The 7249-nt window shown below is 44.7% G+C and overlaps 6 non-coding genes across 6 annotated transcripts; all 6 read right to left on the minus strand.

The window, feature by feature from the left end:
• Positions 1–505: 505 nt before the first annotated feature.
• On the minus strand, positions 506–696 carry LOC141247311 (U2 spliceosomal RNA). Its single transcript, XR_012310782.1, has one exon. It is a non-coding gene; the product is annotated as a U2 spliceosomal RNA (small nuclear RNA).
• Positions 697–1814: 1118 nt separating this feature from the next.
• On the minus strand, positions 1815–2005 carry LOC141247312 (U2 spliceosomal RNA). The gene has a single exon (XR_012310783.1). It is a non-coding gene; the product is annotated as a U2 spliceosomal RNA (small nuclear RNA).
• A 1118-nt stretch (positions 2006–3123) lies between these two features.
• Positions 3124–3314, minus strand: LOC141247313 (U2 spliceosomal RNA). Its single transcript, XR_012310784.1, has one exon. It is a non-coding gene; the product is annotated as a U2 spliceosomal RNA (small nuclear RNA).
• Positions 3315–4433: 1119 nt separating this feature from the next.
• Positions 4434–4624, minus strand: LOC141247314 (U2 spliceosomal RNA). Its single transcript, XR_012310785.1, has one exon. It is a non-coding gene; the product is annotated as a U2 spliceosomal RNA (small nuclear RNA).
• Positions 4625–5742: 1118 nt separating this feature from the next.
• LOC141247315 (U2 spliceosomal RNA) lies at positions 5743–5933 on the minus strand. The gene has a single exon (XR_012310786.1). It is a non-coding gene; the product is annotated as a U2 spliceosomal RNA (small nuclear RNA).
• A 1118-nt stretch (positions 5934–7051) lies between these two features.
• Positions 7052–7242, minus strand: LOC141247316 (U2 spliceosomal RNA). Its single transcript, XR_012310787.1, has one exon. It is a non-coding gene; the product is annotated as a U2 spliceosomal RNA (small nuclear RNA).
• Between the last annotated feature and the right edge of the window lie 7 nt (positions 7243–7249).

The following is a 7249-nucleotide window of genomic DNA, read 5'->3' on the forward strand; positions in this document are numbered from 1 at the left end:
GCAGAAGGAGACAACGTTTCAGAAAAGGCATTGTAGCAAACCAAAAAAGAAATTTTAAGCGCAGCAGTGTAACCAGCGCACATACCTGTTAGCTCGGGTGAGTTTAAAAGGCTGCTGTTGATAACAAGGGCATTTGCTAAATAGATGGTGTGTGTGCAACAATATACTGAAAGGTCAATTATATTGTGCAGCTTATCTCACCACCTGTAGTTATTTAGGTGAAAGCTCCAAAATGCTTGCCTAATATGTCTGTTTATCCAAAAGGAAGTAGAAAGGGAGAGCTAGAAAGATAGCATTGCATCACATTACATGGCAATGCAATGCACAGTTGCTGAAGTTGAACCAAAATGAGCTTGTAATCTGGCTTCTGCAACTTTGAACATGAAAAATCCAATGAGGAGAAGAAAAGCAGAGCCAAAGAGTCCATCCCAAAATCCGACAAACAAGCAAAATGAACAAAAAACATTGAATTCAATTCTTTCTGATTTTAGAAACTGCATTAAAGAAGGGGTGCACCGGTCCTGGAGATACTGCAATACCAGGTCAATGCGTGGAGTGGACAGAGCAAGCTCTTTTTCCATCTCCCTGTTCTAAAAATCCATTTAATATATGGTCCCCAGATAGGGGACGTATCAGATATTAAACTGATAAGAACAGATACTACACTTGATCTTAGCCAAAAGGCCGAGAAGCGATAACCAGAATTGGTTTCAAACTACGGAGCCACCCAAGGATCCTAAAAAGTCCATTTGTGGAGATGAGCTCCTGGACTCCCGTTAAGAAGACATGTTGTCAACCTCTAGATCCCTTACATGCCTGCACTTTTCGGCTTGCTGCTGCTGCAATCCACGCGTTTTAGATCTGCATAACTCCACCTCTTTAAACACAGCACCTTCACCCCCTGCTGTTCCCACCCGCCTCAACACCGTTGGAAGGGAGGAGAACCAATTAAGGCGGGGGGTGGGGTGGAACGAGCAGCTGTCTACCCTTAGCAGGAGGGCTCCTGATTACATACCTCTCCTGCTGCTGCTGCTGCTGCTGGCTGTCCAGCAGCAGACTGAAGGTGGCTGCTGCTGTGCACAGGTATATAAAGGCTCAGAGCCTATTATGACACGCGCAGCCAGCGTTCCATTGCCACATTCCATCTACTGCAGGCAGGATACCTGGCTGGCTGAATGTCGCTGAGAAGCTCACAGAGACCGCCATAAGCAACAGTTTAACAGAATGCCACAGACTAATCAACCAAACTTTTTGGGTTGGGTTCTCTTTTATAGTCTGCAGGCATTAAATGAAAGAAGTCAGTGTTCCAGCAGAAGGAGACAACGTTTCAGAAAAGGCATTGTAGCAAACCAAAAAAGAAATTTTAAGCGCAGCAGTGTAACCAGCGCACATACCTGTTAGCTCGGGTGAGTTTAAAAGGCTGCTGTTGATAACAAGGGCATTTGCTAAATAGATGGTGTGTGTGCAACAATATACTGAAAGGTCAATTATATTGTGCAGCTTATCTCACCACCTGTAGTTATTTAGGTGAAAGCTCCAAAATGCTTGCCTAATATGTCTGTTTATCCAAAAGGAAGTAGAAAGGGAGAGCTAGAAAGATAGCATTGCATCACATTACATGGCAATGCAATGCACAGTTGCTGAAGTTGAACCAAAATGAGCTTGTAATCTGGCTTCTGCAACTTTGAACATGAAAAATCCAATGAGGAGAAGAAAAGCAGAGCCAAAGAGTCCATCCCAAAATCCGACAAACAAGCAAAATGAACAAAAAACATTGAATTCAATTCTTTCTGATTTTAGAAACTGCATTAAAGAAGGGGTGCACCGGTCCTGGAGATACTGCAATACCAGGTCAATGCGTGGAGTGGACAGAGCAAGCTCTTTTTCCATCTCCCTGTTCTAAAAATCCATTTAATATATGGTCCCCAGATAGGGGACGTATCAGATATTAAACTGATAAGAACAGATACTACACTTGATCTTAGCCAAAAGGCCGAGAAGCGATAACCAGAATTGGTTTCAAACTACGGAGCCACCCAAGGATCCTAAAAAGTCCATTTGTGGAGATGAGCTCCTGGACTCCCGTTAAGAAGACATGTTGTCAACCTCTAGATCCCTTACATGCCTGCACTTTTCGGCTTGCTGCTGCTGCAATCCACGCGTTTTAGATCTGCATAACTCCACCTCTTTAAACACAGCACCTTCACCCCCTGCTGTTCCCACCCGCCTCAACACCGTTGGAAGGGAGGAGAACCAATTAAGGCGGGGGGTGGGGTGGAACGAGCAGCTGTCTACCCTTAGCAGGAGGGCTCCTGATTACATACCTCTCCTGCTGCTGCTGCTGCTGCTGGCTGTCCAGCAGCAGACTGAAGGTGGCTGCTGCTGTGCACAGGTATATAAAGGCTCAGAGCCTATTATGACACGCGCAGCCAGCGTTCCATTGCCACATTCCATCTACTGCAGGCAGGATACCTGGCTGGCTGAATGTCGCTGAGAAGCTCACAGAGACCGCCATAAGCAACAGTTTAACAGAATGCCACAGACTAATCAACCAAACTTTTTGGGTTGGGTTCTCTTTTATAGTCTGCAGGCATTAAATGAAAGAAGTCAGTGTTCCAGCAGAAGGAGACAACGTTTCAGAAAAGGCATTGTAGCAAACCAAAAAAGAAATTTTAAGCGCAGCAGTGTAACCAGCGCACATACCTGTTAGCTCGGGTGAGTTTAAAAGGCTGCTGTTGATAACAAGGGCATTTGCTAAATAGATGGTGTGTGTGCAACAATATACTGAAAGGTCAATTATATTGTGCAGCTTATCTCACCACCTGTAGTTATTTAGGTGAAAGCTCCAAAATGCTTGCCTAATATGTCTGTTTATCCAAAAGGAAGTAGAAAGGGAGAGCTAGAAAGATAGCATTGCATCACATTACATGGCAATGCAATGCACAGTTGCTGAAGTTGAACCAAAATGAGCTTGTAATCTGGCTTCTGCAACTTTGAACATGAAAAATCCAATGAGGAGAAGAAAAGCAGAGCCAAAGAGTCCATCCCAAAATCCGACAAACAAGCAAAATGAACAAAAAACATTGAATTCAATTCTTTCTGATTTTAGAAACTGCATTAAAGAAGGGGTGCACCGGTCCTGGAGATACTGCAATACCAGGTCAATGCGTGGAGTGGACAGAGCAAGCTCTTTTTCCATCTCCCTGTTCTAAAAATCCATTTAATATATGGTCCCCAGATAGGGGACGTATCAGATATTAAACTGATAAGAACAGATACTACACTTGATCTTAGCCAAAAGGCCGAGAAGCGATAACCAGAATTGGTTTCAAACTACGGAGCCACCCAAGGATCCTAAAAAGTCCATTTGTGGAGATGAGCTCCTGGACTCCCGTTAAGAAGACATGTTGTCAACCTCTAGATCCCTTACATGCCTGCACTTTTCGGCTTGCTGCTGCTGCAATCCACGCGTTTTAGATCTGCATAACTCCACCTCTTTAAACACAGCACCTTCACCCCCTGCTGTTCCCACCCGCCTCAACACCGTTGGAAGGGAGGAGAACCAATTAAGGCGGGGGGTGGGGTGGAACGAGCAGCTGTCTACCCTTAGCAGGAGGGCTCCTGATTACATACCTCTCCTGCTGCTGCTGCTGCTGCTGGCTGTCCAGCAGCAGACTGAAGGTGGCTGCTGCTGTGCACAGGTATATAAAGGCTCAGAGCCTATTATGACACGCGCAGCCAGCGTTCCATTGCCACATTCCATCTACTGCAGGCAGGATACCTGGCTGGCTGAATGTCGCTGAGAAGCTCACAGAGACCGCCATAAGCAACAGTTTAACAGAATGCCACAGACTAATCAACCAAACTTTTTGGGTTGGGTTCTCTTTTATAGTCTGCAGGCATTAAATGAAAGAAGTCAGTGTTCCAGCAGAAGGAGACAACGTTTCAGAAAAGGCATTGTAGCAAACCAAAAAAGAAATTTTAAGCGCAGCAGTGTAACCAGCGCACATACCTGTTAGCTCGGGTGAGTTTAAAAGGCTGCTGTTGATAACAAGGGCATTTGCTAAATAGATGTGTGTGTGTGCAACAATATACTGAAAGGTCAATTATATTGTGCAGCTTATCTCACCACCTGTAGTTATTTAGGTGAAAGCTCCAAAATGCTTGCCTAATATGTCTGTTTATCCAAAAGGAAGTAGAAAGGGAGAGCTAGAAAGATAGCATTGCATCACATTACATGGCAATGCAATGCACAGTTGCTGAAGTTGAACCAAAATGAGCTTGTAATCTGGCTTCTGCAACTTTGAACATGAAAAATCCAATGAGGAGAAGAAAAGCAGAGCCAAAGAGTCCATCCCAAAATCCGACAAACAAGCAAAATGAACAAAAAACATTGAATTCAATTCTTTCTGATTTTAGAAACTGCATTAAAGAAGGGGTGCACCGGTCCTGGAGATACTGCAATACCAGGTCAATGCGTGGAGTGGACAGAGCAAGCTCTTTTTCCATCTCCCTGTTCTAAAAATCCATTTAATATATGGTCCCCAGATAGGGGACGTATCAGATATTAAACTGATAAGAACAGATACTACACTTGATCTTAGCCAAAAGGCCGAGAAGCGATAACCAGAATTGGTTTCAAACTACGGAGCCACCCAAGGATCCTAAAAAGTCCATTTGTGGAGATGAGCTCCTGGACTCCCGTTAAGAAGACATGTTGTCAACCTCTAGATCCCTTACATGCCTGCACTTTTCGGCTTGCTGCTGCTGCAATCCACGCGTTTTAGATCTGCATAACTCCACCTCTTTAAACACAGCACCTTCACCCCCTGCTGTTCCCACCCGCCTCAACACCGTTGGAAGGGAGGAGAACCAATTAAGGCGGGGGGTGGGGTGGAACGAGCAGCTGTCTACCCTTAGCAGGAGGGCTCCTGATTACATACCTCTCCTGCTGCTGCTGCTGCTGCTGGCTGTCCAGCAGCAGACTGAAGGTGGCTGCTGCTGTGCACAGGTATATAAAGGCTCAGAGCCTATTATGACACGCGCAGCCAGCGTTCCATTGCCACATTCCATCTACTGCAGGCAGGATACCTGGCTGGCTGAATGTCGCTGAGAAGCTCACAGAGACCGCCATAAGCAACAGTTTAACAGAATGCCACAGACTAATCAACCAAACTTTTTGGGTTGGGTTCTCTTTTATAGTCTGCAGGCATTAAATGAAAGAAGTCAGTGTTCCAGCAGAAGGAGACAACGTTTCAGAAAAGGCATTGTAGCAAACCAAAAAAGAAATTTTAAGCGCAGCAGTGTAACCAGCGCACATACCTGTTAGCTCGGGTGAGTTTAAAAGGCTGCTGTTGATAACAAGGGCATTTGCTAAATAGATGGTGTGTGTGCAACAATATACTGAAAGGTCAATTATATTGTGCAGCTTATCTCACCACCTGTAGTTATTTAGGTGAAAGCTCCAAAATGCTTGCCTAATATGTCTGTTTATCCAAAAGGAAGTAGAAAGGGAGAGCTAGAAAGATAGCATTGCATCACATTACATGGCAATGCAATGCACAGTTGCTGAAGTTGAACCAAAATGAGCTTGTAATCTGGCTTCTGCAACTTTGAACATGAAAAATCCAATGAGGAGAAGAAAAGCAGAGCCAAAGAGTCCATCCCAAAATCCGACAAACAAGCAAAATGAACAAAAAACATTGAATTCAATTCTTTCTGATTTTAGAAACTGCATTAAAGAAGGGGTGCACCGGTCCTGGAGATACTGCAATACCAGGTCAATGCGTGGAGTGGACAGAGCAAGCTCTTTTTCCATCTCCCTGTTCTAAAAATCCATTTAATATATGGTCCCCAGATAGGGGACGTATCAGATATTAAACTGATAAGAACAGATACTACACTTGATCTTAGCCAAAAGGCCGAGAAGCGATAACCAGAATTGGTTTCAAACTACGGAGCCACCCAAGGATCCTAAAAAGTCCATTTGTGGAGATGAGCTCCTGGACTCCCGTTAAGAAGACATGTTGTCAACCTCTAGATCCCTTACATGCCTGCACTTTTCGGCTTGCTGCTGCTGCAATCCACGCGTTTTAGATCTGCATAACTCCACCTCTTTAAACACAGCACCTTCACCCCCTGCTGTTCCCACCCGCCTCAACACCGTTGGAAGGGAGGAGAACCAATTAAGGCGGGGGGTGGGGTGGAACGAGCAGCTGTCTACCCTTAGCAGGAGGGCTCCTGATTACATACCTCTCCTGCTGCTGCTGCTGCTGCTGGCTGTCCAGCAGCAGACTGAAGGTGGCTGCTGCTGTGCACAGGTATATAAAGGCTCAGAGCCTATTATGACACGCGCAGCCAGCGTTCCATTGCCACATTCCATCTACTGCAGGCAGGATACCTGGCTGGCTGAATGTCGCTGAGAAGCTCACAGAGACCGCCATAAGCAACAGTTTAACAGAATGCCACAGACTAATCAACCAAACTTTTTGGGTTGGGTTCTCTTTTATAGTCTGCAGGCATTAAATGAAAGAAGTCAGTGTTCCAGCAGAAGGAGACAACGTTTCAGAAAAGGCATTGTAGCAAACCAAAAAAGAAATTTTAAGCGCAGCAGTGTAACCAGCGCACATACCTGTTAGCTCGGGTGAGTTTAAAAGGCTGCTGTTGATAACAAGGGCATTTGCTAAATAGATGGTGTGTGTGCAACAATATACTGAAAGGTCAATTATATTGTGCAGCTTATCTCACCACCTGTAGTTATTTAGGTGAAAGCTCCAAAATGCTTGCCTAATATGTCTGTTTATCCAAAAGGAAGTAGAAAGGGAGAGCTAGAAAGATAGCATTGCATCACATTACATGGCAATGCAATGCACAGTTGCTGAAGTTGAACCAAAATGAGCTTGTAATCTGGCTTCTGCAACTTTGAACATGAAAAATCCAATGAGGAGAAGAAAAGCAGAGCCAAAGAGTCCATCCCAAAATCCGACAAACAAGCAAAATGAACAAAAAACATTGAATTCAATTCTTTCTGATTTTAGAAACTGCATTAAAGAAGGGGTGCACCGGTCCTGGAGATACTGCAATACCAGGTCAATGCGTGGAGTGGACAGAGCAAGCTCTTTTTCCATCTCCCTGTTCTAAAAATCCATTTAATATATGGTCCCCAGATAGGGGACGTATCAGATATTAAACTGATAAGAACAGATACTACACTTGATCTTAGCCAAAAGGCCGAGAAGCGATAACCAGA

The sequence above is a fragment of the Phyllobates terribilis genome, unplaced genomic scaffold (assembly GCF_046119375.1).
Source record: "Phyllobates terribilis strain yellow unplaced genomic scaffold, ASM4611937v1 Scaffold_2932__1_contigs__length_98514, whole genome shotgun sequence".
In the NCBI taxonomy this organism is placed as follows: Eukaryota; Metazoa; Chordata; class Amphibia; order Anura; family Dendrobatidae; genus Phyllobates; species Phyllobates terribilis.